This window comes from Jaculus jaculus, chromosome 16 (genome assembly GCF_020740685.1).
Source record: "Jaculus jaculus isolate mJacJac1 chromosome 16, mJacJac1.mat.Y.cur, whole genome shotgun sequence".
In the NCBI taxonomy this organism is placed as follows: domain Eukaryota; kingdom Metazoa; phylum Chordata; class Mammalia; order Rodentia; family Dipodidae; genus Jaculus; species Jaculus jaculus.
This window is the reverse complement of record NC_059117.1, coordinates 41,008,276-41,025,147: the sequence shown is the minus strand read 5'-3', so window position 1 is coordinate 41,025,147 and position 16,872 is coordinate 41,008,276. Positions and strand designations below refer to the sequence as shown.

At 42.7% G+C, this 16,872-nt stretch overlaps 1 long non-coding RNA gene across 4 annotated transcripts in view; it reads right to left on the bottom strand.

Annotated features, from left to right (window-relative positions):
* LOC123455321 overlaps positions 1 to 16,872 on the bottom strand; it is a 67,642-nt gene that overhangs the window by 39,797 nt on the left and 10,973 nt on the right. For 2 of the 4 annotated variants that reach the window (XR_006633835.1, XR_006633834.1), the window contains exons 2-5: positions 11,147 to 11,268; positions 10,564 to 10,700; positions 10,275 to 10,357; positions 6,255 to 6,372 (exon numbers count right to left, since the gene is read on the bottom strand). This is a non-coding gene — a long non-coding RNA (uncharacterized LOC123455321). The remainder of the gene's footprint in view (positions 1 to 6,254; positions 6,373 to 10,274; positions 10,358 to 10,563; positions 10,701 to 11,146; positions 11,269 to 16,872) is intronic. The other 2 variants (XR_006633836.1, XR_006633837.1) reach the window with 1 other exon arrangement.

Sequence of the window (16,872 nt, the reverse complement as noted above, 5' to 3'; positions counted from 1 at the left end):
TATACAAGATATAAGGGAAGTGGACGGACCAGACAGAAGTACCCAGTAGAAGGTGAAGAAAGCTTAATCCTAAAACCATTGGCTATGGCTTGTTAATGTCAGTGCCAGATCTGGGTTACCCCCCACAGTGAGAAGTTGACCAGAGAGATTTGTGAGGTTCCTGAAACAATGCAGGCCAGCACCAAAGCTAAGACCTTATTGCTGAAGACACCACAGGTTGCTATCCCAGGACACCAAGAGACCATGTGGGAACCAAGAGGAAATCTAGTCCTCTCCTAGAAAATGCTCATGGTGCTAGAAAGTGCTATTGGAGTTACTAGGTGATAATGGTCACTAACAATATGAATAAGCAAGAGACACTGTAAGCTATGCAATCAACCAGCCAGAAAAAAAGTGCACATATGTGCAATAGTGGCACATAGCCTTGCTGGGTAACCAACTGCCCTCCACGTGGACATGAGGCCTGCTCAGTGGGAGAGAACTCATACTTGGTAGTGGGAATTAAGTCAGAACTCTGTAGCCAGGAAGCTCCCATTGCTCTCTGGACAAGTAGAGTGAGTATCCACATCAAAATGTCTCTCAGGCTGGAGAGATGGTTTAGTGTTTAAGGCACTTCCCTGCAAAGCCAAAGACCTTGGTTCAGTTCTTGAGGACCCTCATAAGCCAGATGCACAAGGTGATGCATGCATCTAAAGTTGGTTTGCAGTGGCTAGAGGCCCTGGCACACCCATTCACTCCTTCTCTCTCTCTCTCTCTCTCTCTCTCTGTGTGTGTGTGTGTGTGTGTGTGTGTGTGCGTGTGTGTGTCTTTTTCTTTCTTTCCCTCCCTCTCTCCCTCTCTCTCTCTCTCATAAATAAGTAATAGTAATAATCTTTTTTAAAAGTCCGTCAAACTTCTAGGCATATCTCCTTTAATTGAAGTTTCTTCCACTCTTGGTTGAAGAACCCATTTTATTTTATAGGTGACAGAGAATACTGGGGAGATCTAAGATCCATCAATATAACAACAAAAAAATAAATAAACAAAAGATAGCTGACTGTTCACCACAAGATGTGCCTGCTACCTCTACCACATTTACCTGGGTCCAGGAGACACTTCAGAGGAGTCAGCAACATGAGTATTGCTACCAATAGTAACCTGACAACCACCTCCAAGAAAATAACAACAAACACTGTGCTGAGCAGAAACACATCATAGCAGAAATTCAGAGGCTACAGAGAACTCAACACTGAAACAAACTGGTAACAGATCTGCCAAGGCTTAGGGACTGTTGTAGAAGAGGAGGTAGGAAAATTGTAAGAGCCACAGGGTGGGTAGAAATATCCTGAGGCATGCCCCTCCCCCCCCCACCTCCCCGCTCAGAGACTGACAGAGGTCCTAATTATGCCACAGTGAACACCAATAACCCTACTGGGGAGGGCCCTCAGGGAAATGGGGATCAGGGGAGGTGAAATGTCTATAACCTATGTAATAAGTATTTTTTAAAAAGAATGACAGTTGATGTAAAAAGGTTATGAAAGTTGAACTAAAGAGGGTTTACTATCTAATGGCAGTCACTGTTATTTGTCCTATACTCAATTTCAGGCCCTCCAAAGTGGAAGTGATATCCTTCTCTCTGGCCCCACAGAGGAGCATCCCAAGAAGTGGTAATGAAAAATTTATCAATTTCATGGCAGAGGAGCCCCTCCTTATTTCACCTGGGACATCATGTCCCTTCCACTCACCCCTTCAAGAACAGACCCACGGGTTCTACCCATGATTACCATGAGTCAATTTCCTTTATGTTAGGTAACCATCTTTTGAGATTACAATTTGAACTCATTAGGGATGTACTCTTTCATGCATGAGACAGAACATTACCCTGATTTTCCATATCCAGACAACAAAAACCTAGGTTAATATATGACAGAGACTGGCCCCATCCCTTGAGCACTTGGCATTACTTATAATCATCCATCCCTGTGCCAACTGGGTTAGCCCAGAACAAATGTGCTGTGAATAGACACGTCAGAAGGTATTTAGGCTACAAGCATGAACACGGACCATGAGCCTTAGATTGGACCATCACTTGGGGAAGAGTCAAAGAGGCATTCTGTCAGGCCATGACTATAGTCCCCTCCTAGGCTGGGCCCACCCCTCTGGACACAGAGCAGAGAGGTAGGAAGAGGAAAAAGGGAAACCTGCCATGGGCTTCTCCCACGTGGGCTTCTTCCACAACTTGTAAGAGAGAAAAGCTATAAAGATACATGGGCATAACCTAACCTCAACAGACCTTTTGAAATCTTGCCCCTTGGCTGTAGTAGCAGGCATGTAGCATGAATGGAGATGTCCCTGGTACAGGAGCAAGGGCCTTGCCAGAGACATCTGGATAGGATGGCTTAGGCTTGTCTCCCTGCATCCCCCCATTTCCTTCTGTCTCTCTCCCTACAGAAGGGACAGGAGTCCTTTCTGTTCCCCATCAGCCTGCCTCTTAAAGAACTAGGACAAGATAAACCCTCAGACTCTCAAAAAGAAGACATTAATCTCCTTTTCCACTTGTGCCTGGCGTGAATAACCCCTGGTAGATAAGGAAACCTGGCCTCCTGAGAGGACTCATAATTGTAATATCATCCTTCAACTAGACTTATTTTACAGGCTAGAAGGGAAATAGGCAGAGGCTCCCAATGTACAACTCTCCTACCAGCAGGCAGGCTCAAACCAATAGGTTGGACCCTCAGACGTCTCAATTTCCTGACATATGGACTATAAAAAATCCAAGGCTCAACTGTGCCAAGACACTGATTTTGTCAGAGAGTTCCAGGGTACTAAGTGGAGAGGGGGTGATGTCCATTATCCCTTGCCCATTCCCTGAGATCCTCAAGCACCCTGAGAGATTCTTGAGAGGCCAGTTCTGCCAGATCTGCTCAAGTGATGAAGGCAGGAAGATTAGGAGCTAAAGCCAGCCTGCATCTAGACCATGGTGGCAATAGCTCTCTTATTTCTGAGGCTTTACCTTAACCTTGGGGACTGACTTGACTGGATATACTTCCCATGATGTGTCAGGCCTATTATCCACCAGGGATATCTGCTAAGTGTATCATACAGTCTTTTCTCCTTCTGAAACTATTGTAATATACTGCAAAGGACATCAAAAGGGGCCAGATGAAACCTCCGAGGGAAACAGGTTGGCTGAGCAGATAGCCAAGGATGCTGCTCAGAGTACTCCTTCCTCACAGCAAATAAGATAGAGGTAAGATGTCCCCAATATTCCCAAGAGAAAAAGGAATGAGACCTTCCACATAATAAAAGAGCTATGCATTACAACCTACAGGGTGACTCCAGAAAGATAGAAAGGAAGTTGCTCTTACCTAAAGCTAGTTAATGAAAACTTCTTAAAACAGAGATGACAGGACTTTATTGAGCTTTAATTGTTTACTTAAACTTTTCTAGGTACTTATCAAATCAATTAATTTAAATTTGTTGGTAAAAAAAATTGTCTCCAAGGTGAGTAGTGTGATTTGCCTGTATTTACAAATGTTAAGTAAGATATATACGCTTTTACTTTTTTAGATATGGCTGACCATGTCACCAACAAGTGATATGAAAATCAAAGGAGGAATGGGGTGGGCAAAAGAAGGGAAAGGGATAGGAAGATGGAGAAGAAGAAAGAGAGGGAAAGGGTTAATTAAAATTGTTAATTAAATATATATATGCAAGAATAAAAAATCCAATTAACATTTTAATAATTTGATAATATTACAGAATGGACAATGGACTACTTCTAAAGATGATAAAATAACTTCTCTATATATACACACATATATATTTATTTTTAAAATTACCTTTGTAGCCAGGCTTGGTAGCACACACCTTTAATCCTAGCACTCAGGAGGCAGAGGTAGAAGGATCATCATGAGTTCAAGGCCACTCCTAAACTACATAGTGAATTCCAGATCAGCCTGGGCTAGAGTGAGACCCTACCTCAAAAAGCCAAAACACAAACACAAACAAAACACCTTTGTATTATCTGCAATTTCTAACACAATGCCTAGAACAAAATAGGCAGTTAATAACTGTTCATTGAATTAATGATCCTTTAGCCTTCTCAGGCTGCTATGACAGAATATTGAAGAAAGATAGTTCACATTACTAGAGGCTAAGATCAAAGATGCTAGCAGATTCAATGTCTGGTAAAGACCTACAACCTTGTCCATAAACTTCATGTTTTGGTGTGTCTACATGTGGCATCTCTTTAAGAAGCTTATGGGGCTGGGGAGATGTCCCAGTGCAGAAAGCACTTGTCATGTAAGTGTGAAGACCCAAATTTAGATCCCTAGCACCCATGTAAAAGCTGGGTGTAACAGCACATTCCTGTAATCCCAATGCTGGGGAGATAAAGATAGGAGGATCCCTACATTTGCTAGCTAGCTAGTCTAGCTTAATCTGTGAGTTATAAATTCAGTGACTCTGTCTCAAAAATAACATCTAACATCAACTTCTGCCTCTGCATGGATATACGTACATGTGTGCCCACAGCCATGCACACATGCGCATACACACACACACACACCCCCCAAAAACAAAAGAATGTCATTAATACCATTCATAAAGGTCTGCTGCCATGAACTAACCTCTTCTCAAAGGCCAAATTCCAAATACTGTTACACCAGGGATTAGGTTTCAGGATGTGAATTACATAAATATTCTCTCTATAGCAAATGGAACTTAGTTAAATAGGCAATGAGGGAGCCAGGCATAGTGGCGCACACCTTTAATCCCAGCACTTGGGAGGAAGAGGTAGGAGGATCGCCATGAGTTCGAGGCCACCCTGAGACCACATAATGAATTCCAGGTTAGCCTGAGCTGGAGTGAGACCCTACCTTGAAACTCCAAAAAAAAAAAAAAGAAAAAGAAAAAAAGAAAAGAAAAAAGGGGCCATGAGTTGTCCCTAATTTCACAGATAAGTTAAATGAATTAAATGATCACTCTGTAACAACACTATCCAATGGAACTTTCTTCCATAAGGAATGTCCTATAGCCATACTGTCCAATCAGCCACATGCGGTATTCTATTGGGCCCTTGAAATGTGGCTCATGTGACTGAGAAACTCATTATTTCATTAATTGAAATTTTAAAAGCCATAGTTTTATTTAAATTTCTTCATCAGTATGTGGTGTGTGCATGTTTGTAACGTGTGTTCAGGTGCACATGTATGCATGTGTATGTGGAGGCTGACATTGTATTTCTTCCCCATTACTCTCCACTTTCAGAGACAGAATTTCTCACTGGATCTGGAGCCTACCAATTATAGTAGCCTAGATAGCCAGCTTGCCCCGGAACCCTTCCGCCTCTCCTCCCCCGTGCGGGCGCTGCAGGCATGTCTGCCGCACCTGGGTTGTACATGGTGCTGGGGATCCAAACTCAGGGCCTCACGCTCGTGCAGCAAGCACTTTACCCACTAAGCTGCCCTCCCAGCTTTCTACTATTGGAGTTTAAAAAGTTATTCATTTGTGTGTGTGTCCGTGCATGTGTGCATGTTTGTGTATGAGTGCGGGTAGGTGTACACATGCCGCAATGCCTCTGTGGAGATCAGAACTTTCAAGTCTTTCCTCACCTACTCACTTCATTCGAGACAGGGCTTCTCCCGCTGGATTCTCATTCTACTGCTTTTAATTGCTGTGCATGTCACAACTTCTAGGAAATCCTTCTGTCTCCATCTCTCATCTCGCAGTAAATGTTAGCTACAGCATGCTGGACTCACAGAAGCCCACCACAGAGGTTTAAGCTTTTGATATGCAGTCTAAAGATTGAACTTCATCATGAGTGACAAGGGCTTTATCCACTAAGCTATTTCCAAGCCCAATAGTATTGTTTGCTTAACCATATAAATTAAGTCCATGTTTCTAAAACCACTGCCTTAAAGTCAGAGACTTTATTAAAGTCAAGGAGCCAAAAAAGACAGGAGGCAAAAGTAGAATATTAAATTACTAAGTTCTGGGTGGTTTTATGATATTGTGAATTCAGAGTTCCTCAAACAAAATGAATTCTTTTTAGTTACCATGACAAATATCTGTCAAATGCTAAAATGTACATGCCCTTTGAACTTGAAATTTATTTTCTAGGGGTGTCTTGAGGTATATTTACAAGGACAGTCATCATTGAAATACTGCTTATAATAAAAGGCAACCTAAAAGTCCACCAGTGGAAAACAGATTGAAAAAAACAACAACTATGTATTATGTTGGTCAGAATAATGCCCCAAAGAGGTCCTTACCCTAATTCCTGAATTCTGTGAGTATGTGACCTTATACAGCAGAATGACCTCTCTAGATGCTGAATGGTTAAGGATCATGAGGCTGGCAGATGGTCCTGGATTATTGGTGTCAGCCAGTCTAAATGAAAAAAAAAAAAAATCACAGCTCTGGATTCAGTGAGAAACTCCTTCTCAAGGAAACAATACAGAAGAGTGGCAGAGGACACCTGCCCTCCTACTCTGGTCTCCACATGCAAACTTATACGTATCTGCATACACTATACATATACACAGCACATATACACAACACTACAGTGCTATGTTCATACACATATGCCCCCAAATGATAAAGACCATGTCTATATTTGCAAATATAAAGGTGTTAAGATGTATCATTTGAAAAAAGTCAAACTCCAAGACAATGAGAATATTATGATACTCTGTGATCATAAGGGATACACATACAAGTGTACATATTTCCAAAAGGAAAAAAAAATTTAAATTGCATAGGTTGAATATCCTTAATCAGAAAATCTAAATTTCACAAGTTTCCAATTGTTGACACACTATCACAGACAAAAAATACCTCACCTGTCCTCATGTGACTAGTAAGTATAAATTTGGGGTGTATTAAAAATACAGGGGCTAAAGAGATGGCTTGTTGATTAAGGTACTTGCCACAAAGCCAAAGGATCCAGGTTCAATTCCCCAGTACCCACATAAAGCCAGATGTACAAAGTGGCACATGTGTCTTGAGTTTGTAGTGAATAAAGAAAGGTCTTGGTGTCCCCATTCTCTCTCTCTCAAATAAATAAATAAATTTTTTAAAATATATATTTAGGGCTGGAGAGATGGCTTAGCGGTTAAGCGCTTGCCTGTGAAGCCTAAGGACCCCGGTTCGAGGCTCAGTTCCCCAGGTCCCACGTTAGCCAGATGCACAAGGGGGCGCACACGTCTGGAGTTCGTTTGCAGAGGCTGGAAGCCCTGGTGCACCCATTCTCTCTCTCCCTCTATCTGTCTTTCTCTCTGTGTCTGTCACTCTCAAATAAAAATAAAAAAAATAAAAAAAAACTAAAATATATATTTAAAAATAAAATATTTTGTTTTTAAATATATATTAAAATATTTTATTTTTATTTATTTATATATATAAATAAAATACACAATTACCTCCAGGTTAATGTATATATGTGTATATTGAATATACATATGGAATAAAACCTAAATATATTTTGTGTTTGAATTTATGTCCTATTTCCAATATAACAAAATGTAAAACACTTCTGGTCTCAAGCATTTCTTACAAAGGACCCTTACCCTGTAAAAGTGATTGCCACTGGGAAGAGGTAAATTGGAAAGAAAGTGGTCATCATTAGAAGAGGGTCTTTTCACTGCATACTTGCTATCTCTGGATAGAAAATAAATTTCCACATCCAGCTGTTTGAGACAAGAGAAAGAAACCATACTAAATCTGTGTGGCACTTTGTATGTGTTCATTGAACTTCTGGAGAAAGTAGATAAATCACATTTCCTTACATAAGCAATTAGTTGCTTGGTGTAAGAGCTGCTAATGTATGCCCCAGAGCAGCCAGACTTGAAGGTCATATAGAAGCTGAGAGGAAAAGGCACCAAGGTCATTATTTTAAAAACTAGATACTAGGCCAGCTGTAGGGGCTCATGGCTACACTCCCAGAAGAGGCTCAGATGGGAGAATTATTGTTCAAATTCAAAGCCAACCTGGGTTACAGAATAAGTTTCAGGTCATCTTGGGCTGGAGTGAGACCCTGCCTTAAAAAGGGGTGGGGGGAAGAGATGGTGAGATAAGAAAAGAAAAACAAAAAAGCTAGACACTAATTCCATGTCCTGAATTAGTGCATTCAGAAGAATCTTCCAAGAAGACAGGTCAGAAAAGATTTCAGTTCTGTGAGCTGGAAAGCTTCAAGCAGGGCTGCTGAGAAGGTGGTAAGAACTGATTCTTAAGAGTGAACAGCTAAAGAAAGGAAGACAACTGCACCACTCTGCAAACTGGAATGGATCACCCAGAATCCTGGGTCCCACCAGGGTCTCTCCCAGCCTGGAGGTATAGCTCTCAGCAGGGCCTTTCTCTCTCTCAATATTTCTCTCTCCCTCTCCCTCTCCCTCTCTCTCTCTCTCTCTCACTTCTGAAGCACAAGGATCCTGGGAATAACTTGACCCCTGTGGATCCTGGAAAGTGCAGGACTTTCATGGTGGAGGGAAGTTAGGCACCCTCTAGGAGAGGATGAGGAGTTAGGGTCAGTGTAGTTTATGTTGAAGGCTGTAGCAGAAACACCTTGTGAAGCCTGCCATGGATTTTGGAAGTATATTTTATCATTGCTTGGACCAAATACTTAACAAGAAGCAACTTAAGGAAGGGGGAAGGCACTTCCATAGGAACATGAAGCAGCTGGTCACATTCTATCTACAGTCAGAAAGCAGAGTGATGTGATTGAGGATGGTACCACCTTGCTTCTTCCTCTTCCAGCAGCCTGGGACTCCAGGCCCATCACATTTAGAATGGGTCTCCCTGCTCAATTAACCTAATCTAGAAAATCCCTTACAACATGCTCAGATATTTGTTTTCATGGTAACCCTACATCCTGTCAAAATTAAAACTGAGATTAGGGCTGGAGGGATTGCCTAGTGGTTAAGGTGCTTGCCTGCAAAGCCAAAGGACCTGGACTCAATTCCCCAGGACCCATGTTAGCCAGATGAACAAGGGGGCACACGTGTCTAGAGTTCATTTGCAGTGGCTGGATGCCCCAGCACACCCATTCCCTTCCCCCCCCCTCTCTAATGAATAAATAAAACCTTTTAAAAAACTGAGATTAACCATCACAGGAAAGATGGGCATTGTCAGTCAGCATGTACTGCTGTGACAAAATGCCTAAGAAAATCAACTTGAAAGGAAAAAAGGTCATTTAAGGTCATGGTGTTACCAGGGTCTTGCTCTGTCAGGTCTCCCGTTGGTTCCCAGTCTTTGTGGTCCCTACTGAATGAATTCAAGCAAGACTCAGAGAGTGTACTGTAGAATATAGACAGAGTTTGTTACAGAGTAACCAGAGTCAATGTGGACAATGGCCACAGCAATCACTGTTCTAACCTACATGATAGACTGGTTATTACTTTCTGACATGTCAGAAAAAAACAACTTTCCTGCATGGAGCATTTTCCTGTCCTGCTGACTGGCAGGCCCAGTTGAATTCACTCTTGGGGAGGGGGGGGGGCAATGGTACACCTTTGTTCTTTACCAGAAAACCTCTCCTACATAGTAATATGGTACTCTTTGTGGCAGTTTAGAAGGCTATGACCTAGGGTCAGAGGTGCAATTCAGATTTCATTCTTTTGACCAAAATCATATAACAGAGTAGATTAAAAGTAACTTGTTAAAAAATGTATGCATTTGTGAGGGCATGTTTGTATGTATATTCATGTGTGGGTACACATAAGTATACAGGTGTGCATGACATGTGTACATGTAAAGGCCAGAGGACAACCTCAAATGCCATTCTTTGGAAAGCCATGCACCTCCTTTCACACAGGGTCCATCATTCAACTGGAGCTCATTGGTTAGGCTATACTGGCTGGCCAGCGGGCCCAGGGGTCACCTGTCTCTGACTCCTCAGTGTGGATTACAGGTGTGTACTACCACCTTCAGCATTTTAACATGGGTTCTGGGGATCAAACTCAAGTCCTACTGCTTGCAAGGTAAGCACTTCATTAACTGAGCCATCTCCCCAGCCCCAAGAAAAAAAAAAAAAAAAGAAAAAGAAACAAGCATATAAAACCGACATGCTTTACCAGGGGAAACAATTTTCCTGTAATGGGCTTCACCAAAACCCTGCAAGCTCTACTTTCCTCCCTTTCGTATATTATTTTAAATCTTGAGGGGCAATTGTGATACTTTCCCCTTTCTTAAAAGCAGTATGCTATCAGAGACACAGGAGGTGGGACTCAAAGCTGGTTATGAGGGAGGGATCCACCTTTAACTGCCTTCAAGCTAATATCTAACTTACTACTTACCAGTGGTTTCAGAGGTTGAGGTCCATGGTCACTTAGTCACTTAGCCATATTTCTTTGGGCCTGTGGAAAGGGAGGAAGGAAGACTGGAAGAGAGAAAGAGAGGAAGAAAGAGAGGGGGGAAAGAAATAACACAATACTGGGTTTCTAATATCTCTTTCCAGAGTATCTTCCAATACCTAACTTCCTTCTATCAGACCCTACTTCCTAATATTTCCATCACTCCCAAGAACACTACACTGGTGCCCAAGATTTCAATGCATGGACTTCGGGGGACATTTAAAATACAAACCATAATAGGTGATGACAAGTGACTCATGAAGACCAGGACTTCTCAGAGCAAAGGAAAGAGAGGGAAACACTCCCAGGCTCAAAGTCATGTTTTTATGACATCAATCCATTGAATTCCCACAAACTCAGTTCACTTCTCTGTAAAATGGAAATAAATAATAATAAGTAGCTTCTAATCTCTATTAGGAGACCTTTCAAGTAGACTTGTTATTGTTCCAATGTTATAAGTGTGGAAGCCACAGGGCAGATTTTATGGGAATTTAGAGACAGACAGGGCTTGGTCCTTGGCAATATGGCAGGAGGGACTGTGTGCCCCAGCACTAAGCCACATCCCTCCTGTAGTAAGGGGGAAATGGATACTGCGGTTGTGGCAATGTCAAAGACTCCAATGTAAAGATCCCATTATGCATTCCTATTTTACTGATAAATGCACTAAGATTTAGTACTTCAATGTTGTCTAGAGAAGCCAAAGGGCCAGACGCCCCTGGTTTAGAAGGATTGGGTTATTCAAATGCTAAGTAGCTGCTGTTGTTATCGAATCAGTGGGAAAGAAGGCTCCCGGCTGGCCAGTGTCACTAAGTTACCTGAACCATTGAGCGCTTCAGCATCAGATCCAGAGAGAAGAGGTCACTCAAGCTTGTCTGAGGAGATAACAGCTCCAGGGCAGCCTCTTGCAGTGTTCCCAGGGTGGGGGAAGTCAGGTGACCTTGGGTAGCAGCAGGGCAGGTATTAGAGCAGAGTGGCATTGTGATAGTATAGGGACCCTACCTATAAGTGTTCCCACATTCCTGGGGGGGGGGCCACTGCCAGGGAAACATATTGACAATAGCAAGGATATAAGTGTGAGAATTCTTGTCTTGCTGAGATCACAGGGAGGAGCTCAGAGGAGCTAGAGCAGAGACACGTACCTCATGCCTCAACAGCACTTCTAGCATGTACCTGTGTAGCTGCCTTGGCTCTCACTGAAGTCTTTGAACCACTAAGGCTGCTCACAGAGTTCAGTGTCATGTGACCAGCTGGCTCTGGCTCGACGTCAGAAACCACTTGAGAATGAAAAGATTTAAGCTACCCCATTATGGAAATGATGATAATGTTAAGAGACATAAAGCAGATAATTAGTAATTGGCACAGAACAGAAAATATTCTTTTGGGCACAGGCTCACTTATCTGGTGAGTAGGTAGATCAGATAAACTTAAGTTTGAACTCCTTTATTCTCATCTTTTTCCCTGCCTTAATTATGTTTCCTTTAGCTCTGTCAATACATTGCCTTTGGGAGATTATACTGGTCACTTTTCTCATTGCTGTGACAAAATATCTCGTAAGAGCAACTTCAGGAAGGAAGGGCTTATTCTTGCTCACAGTACAGCAGGGCGTGGTGGGGAAGCAGGTAGTAGGCACGTGAGGCAGCTGATCCCATTACACTGCCTTCAGGAAGCTGACACTGAGCACTGATGCTCAGCTTCTTTCTCTCTCTCTGTTTTTGTTTGTTTGTTTATTTTTCGAGGTAGGGTCTTGCTCAAGCCCAGGCTGACCTGGAATTCACTATGTAGTCTCAGGGTGGCCTCGAACTCATAGCAATCCTCCTATCTCAGCTTCCCAAATGCTAGGATTAAAGGTATGCACCACCAGGCCTGTGTCCTTTCTCCTTTTTAATCAGTCTGGGACTCCAGCCAATGGGATGTTAGAGCCTACAGTTATGGCAGCTCTTCTCATCTTAATTAACCCAATATAGAGACCCTCTCACAGACATGCCCAGAGATTTGTCTGCTTGTCTAGTTGATTCTCGATCCTGTCAAGCTGGCAATAATTATTAGTTATCATAGAGGTTATAGTTTACATAGTTTTAGTATGCAACCGATGTACTTTTTTTACTGGTAAATAAGGATGTTTTAGCAATGAAATGACTTGTGGGATATGGAGTGAGGGGCAGTGCTGGTGTGTGAAGGAGGCCTGCCACAGGAGGCATTTTTCTTGCTCTTCTCGGGGCTGTGGTATTTGCACTGGCAATGCTGATAGCCTACGCAGGGAGCTGGGCCACACCTGGTAAAGCCAGGTGGAGAGAGGAAGGAGAGGAACAAAGCATCCATGGGCTGATGACAGGAGGCTTTACACCTGCTGAAAACTGACATTTAAATTCTAGGGCTTGATGAACTCAGTAGGTAAGCCTGCAAGACTCACTATAGAGTAAAAGGCAAGAGAAGGTCTCCTAGTTGTTCAAACATACTGTGATGGATTCCTCCTCCTCCAATGACAATAGGTGGGGAATTTAGTTATGATGACTCCTGACCTCCCCCTGTGGAGTCAGTGATGCAACAGTAGACTAGAAGGCCTCATCCTACCACCCAGCCCCTGGTTCAGCTTGGCTGAGTCTTGAAGATGAGTTACCCATGATCCAGGTCAGGTGATCTGAATAAGCTGTACACGTGTCTATTATATAGGATTCCATCCAAAGAAACTTTCAAAATGTTGAGCACATCAAATGGAGGATTATGCTGAATGAATACTTTGAATACCAGAATTGCATTCAACTATGAGAAATAGAAACCTGAGAGACAGCAGTTTAAGTAAACAGGAGCTCATTTTTCTTCCACAGAGTGACAATTCCAGAGGCAGGCAGTCCAGACTTACATGGCATCATCCTAGACTGTAGCCCACATCCCTGTGTTCGTAAAAGAATTGCTGTAGTTCCAGCTACCACATGATACTCTCAGGATTCTTTTAGACATTAGGTCCTGCCACATTCAACCAGTTTTCATATACATATACATTCTACATGCATTTTAATCATAATCCTTTTGGCATGGAAGGCTGGGAAAGTTGGGTTTAATTTGGACACATTGTCTTCCTTGACATTTTTTTTTCTAAGAAGAAAGATGAAGATGGATATTTGGGTAGGCACTGCCACATGTCTGTGAGTCTATGAAAATGTGTTACTGAAGATGTCCAAAGGTGCCATTGTGGGAACAGGGTCATGGAAGAAGCCATGGGAAATGCTCGGAAGCCTGAGGTTTGGCCTTCAGTTCTCAAGGGCTGGCAGATGTCAGTGACTGCTATTAACACCATAACTCTTGCATATGTGACAAACCTACGCGGGAGCAAGCCAATGACACTGGCACTGGTAACTCCACAACATTTTCCCCCGAGGCTGCCAGCTCCGCTCCCAGGCTGAAGCACCACCTGAGAAGGAGCATGGGAGTTGGCGAGATGCTGGCTGAAGGAACATGTACTGAATGCTTTTTGTTCTCGATGTGTTAAATTTTAGGAATATATATTTAAATGAGAATATTATGTCAATTAAATATATACCAGCTTGCTCTCTCCCTCTCTCACCTTCAAATAAAAATTCTGTCTCTGCCTCCCTTCTTGCCCTAGGCATGCTGGGATTACATAAGCCCACTAGAGCTTCTGGCTTTTACATGGGGTTGGGTGATCCAAACTCAGGTACTCAGAGATGCACAGCAAGTGCTTTTATCCATTAAGCCATCTCTCCAACCCTAGCAGCAACTTTTGCATTCACTGCTTGTCAGCTGTCCTGCTCTGGTAAAACCAGACCCCTTACATATTAGGCTTTGAGCAAAGAGAAGGCAGAAGGCTCTGATGCTGGGTACCTAACATGGTCCATCCTCTTTGGAGAATGGTTTGGTGCATCCAACAGGACTCAACATGGTTAAATTTGTGGACCACACTCATATCCAGCCACTTAGTATCACTGCTTTCTCTCATTTTAGAGCCCTGGATACCCTTCCTTCACCTATGAAGATGGCAGACCTTGTTGCTGATGTCCTTGCCCACCCATCAGCTATAAACGATACAAAGACTTGAGCAGCCTCTTTTCAGCAAGATGTCTAAACACTGAACACACCCCAAACCTTTTTTCATACACATGCACACTTGCTGAGCACTGAACATACCCAAACCCTTTCCTCCTACACCTGTATGTTCTATACTAATTACAACAAGTTCCTTCAGAATCTAGAACTTTGAAGCCCAATGTAACCTGGTTTATCCAGTAAGAAAAGGCACTGGTAGTTGCAAAGGCTGATGGTGGATTCTGGGCAGTATTTTAGAGCTTCATTCAGTTTCTCTATGTTATCTAAACCCTGCATTATGGAAAACCAGCTTTGCCCTCAGGCAGAAGACCTGCAGGGCTGAAGGTGAATGCTAGCGTTCACTGGGCTTTCTGCTTCCTCGTGCAAATGAGAGCAGTCTCCTCTCCAGACCACACCTGAACAAAAGCTGTCAGCTGAACTTTGACCCAAACTTCCAGCCATGTGCCCACCTCTAAACTAATCATTTTGGTAGCAAGATTCCATCTGGCTGGTGTGTTAAAGCCATAAGCTCTAGTCAAACAAAAGAAAAGTAAGCAAACCACACAACTCCTGCATACTTCTCCCAGAACAATGAGTGCTTGGCTGTGTCTACATCACTCACAAGGGCCCACTCAAATGGCTCATCTCAGGGTAAGAATCTATACTCCCAGGGTTAGAGAGATGGCATAGTGGTTAAGGAGCTTGCCTGAGAATCCTAGAGACCCAGGTTCAATTCCCCATACCCACATAAGCCAGATGCACAAGGTGGCACATGTATTCATTCACAGTGGCTAGAGGCCCTGGCGTGCCCATTCTCTCTCTCTCTTTCACTCAAATAAATTAATTATTTAAAAATAAAATAAAAAATAAGTCACACTCCTGAGCTAGTTTAGATGCCAACTTTCTTCCACACTCTGAACATTCTGCCTCCCTGCTATAGCAGACTGTGACATTCACTCTCTTTCAAGAAACCTGGAATAACCTGGCTTGAAGAGATGCTGTACAATTTGTGGCTCTCAGTTCAGAGAGATAATCACAAGGCCTCATCTTTGTCTAGTGTTGTCTAGTTTCCAGTGTTCTCACAGCAGCATCTTATTTCATGCCTGGGAGCTGAGTAGGAGTTGTACTGCTAATATCCAGTTTGTGGATAAGGAGATCACAGAAACACCGAGTGACTTGCCAAGGTCAGTGGCTTGTACGCAATGGGGCTTGTGTTCAGACCTAGTTCTTTTCAGTGCTGAACTTTCCTGGGAAAGTTGTCCTTTGGTTGGTCATTTGGACTAGGGTGCAGCATAAGAAAGCTAAGCTACAAACTTGATTGTGGTTCAGAGAGAGGAGAGATTGAACTGTGTGTGAAACTTCTACTGCAGGACTGTGCACACTAGGGAGGAGGCAGGAAAGATCCAACCAAACTTTGTTTCTGTCCTTCTTTGGTTTTCTTTCCCAATTTCCTTTTCCCTGTTTCTTTCTCAAAAGTTTTCCTCCAGTGCAACACAATACCAACCACTTTCTGTGCCCTGATCCTATTAAGAAGCGACCCTGAAAAGACATCCTAGAACAGAAGTGTTGTGGATAAGGAAGAAGGAGAGTTGGTTGCAAAATACTGGGGAAGGGAATGAGGATGAGGATAGTGGGGAAGAAAAGAGCAAGGGGGAAGAAACTGGAAGCATAACATCTGACATCAGAGATTCACTGTAACTTAAAATTTAAAGAGAAGTCACATACCTTCAATGTCATGTGACTTTGAACTATCGATCCAGGATTGGAGATATTCAAAGTCTGCAGAGTCCAGACCTTCCAATTGAAAAGTTTTATTAATTTTTTAAAAAATTTTTTTTTGTTGTTCATTTTTTATTTATTTATTTGAGAGCGACAGACATAGGGAGAAAGACAGAAAGATAGAGGGAGAGAGAGAGAATGGGCGCGCCAGGGCTTCCAGCCACTGCAAATGAACTCCAGACGCATGCGCCCCCTTGTGCATCTGGCTAACGTGGGACCTGGGGAACCGAGCCTCGAACCGGGGTCTTTAGGCTTCACAGGCAAGTGCTTAACCGCTAAGCCATCTCTCCAGCCCGAAAAAGTTTTATTAATTTTTTAAAGTATAGAGATTACTGTGGCATCAGTAAACATTATTTTTATAGCACTCGTTTTAGGTAAAAATGGAAATTTTCTCATGACTCTGATCTACCACTGGGAAATATGGAAAGTTACTGAAAACCAAGCAGTGTTAGATCTTGGAAGATCATACTTCCTGCCTATATTTTCCCTCTGACATGGCCAGTGCATAAGCAGCTCTGATCTATATCTACCTTGGAGATCTAGTTTTAAGAGGCAGAGGGCTCTTTTTGAATGGCTTGCACCAGAAATTAGATTACATCTAACCTCATGGTATTGAGAACTTGAGAAATAATTAATCTGCATACCCATAGGCTATTGAGGCAATAAGAAAGATCCAAGTTTTGCTCTGTGTCATGGGAGGAAAAACAAAGAAAAGTTGCAA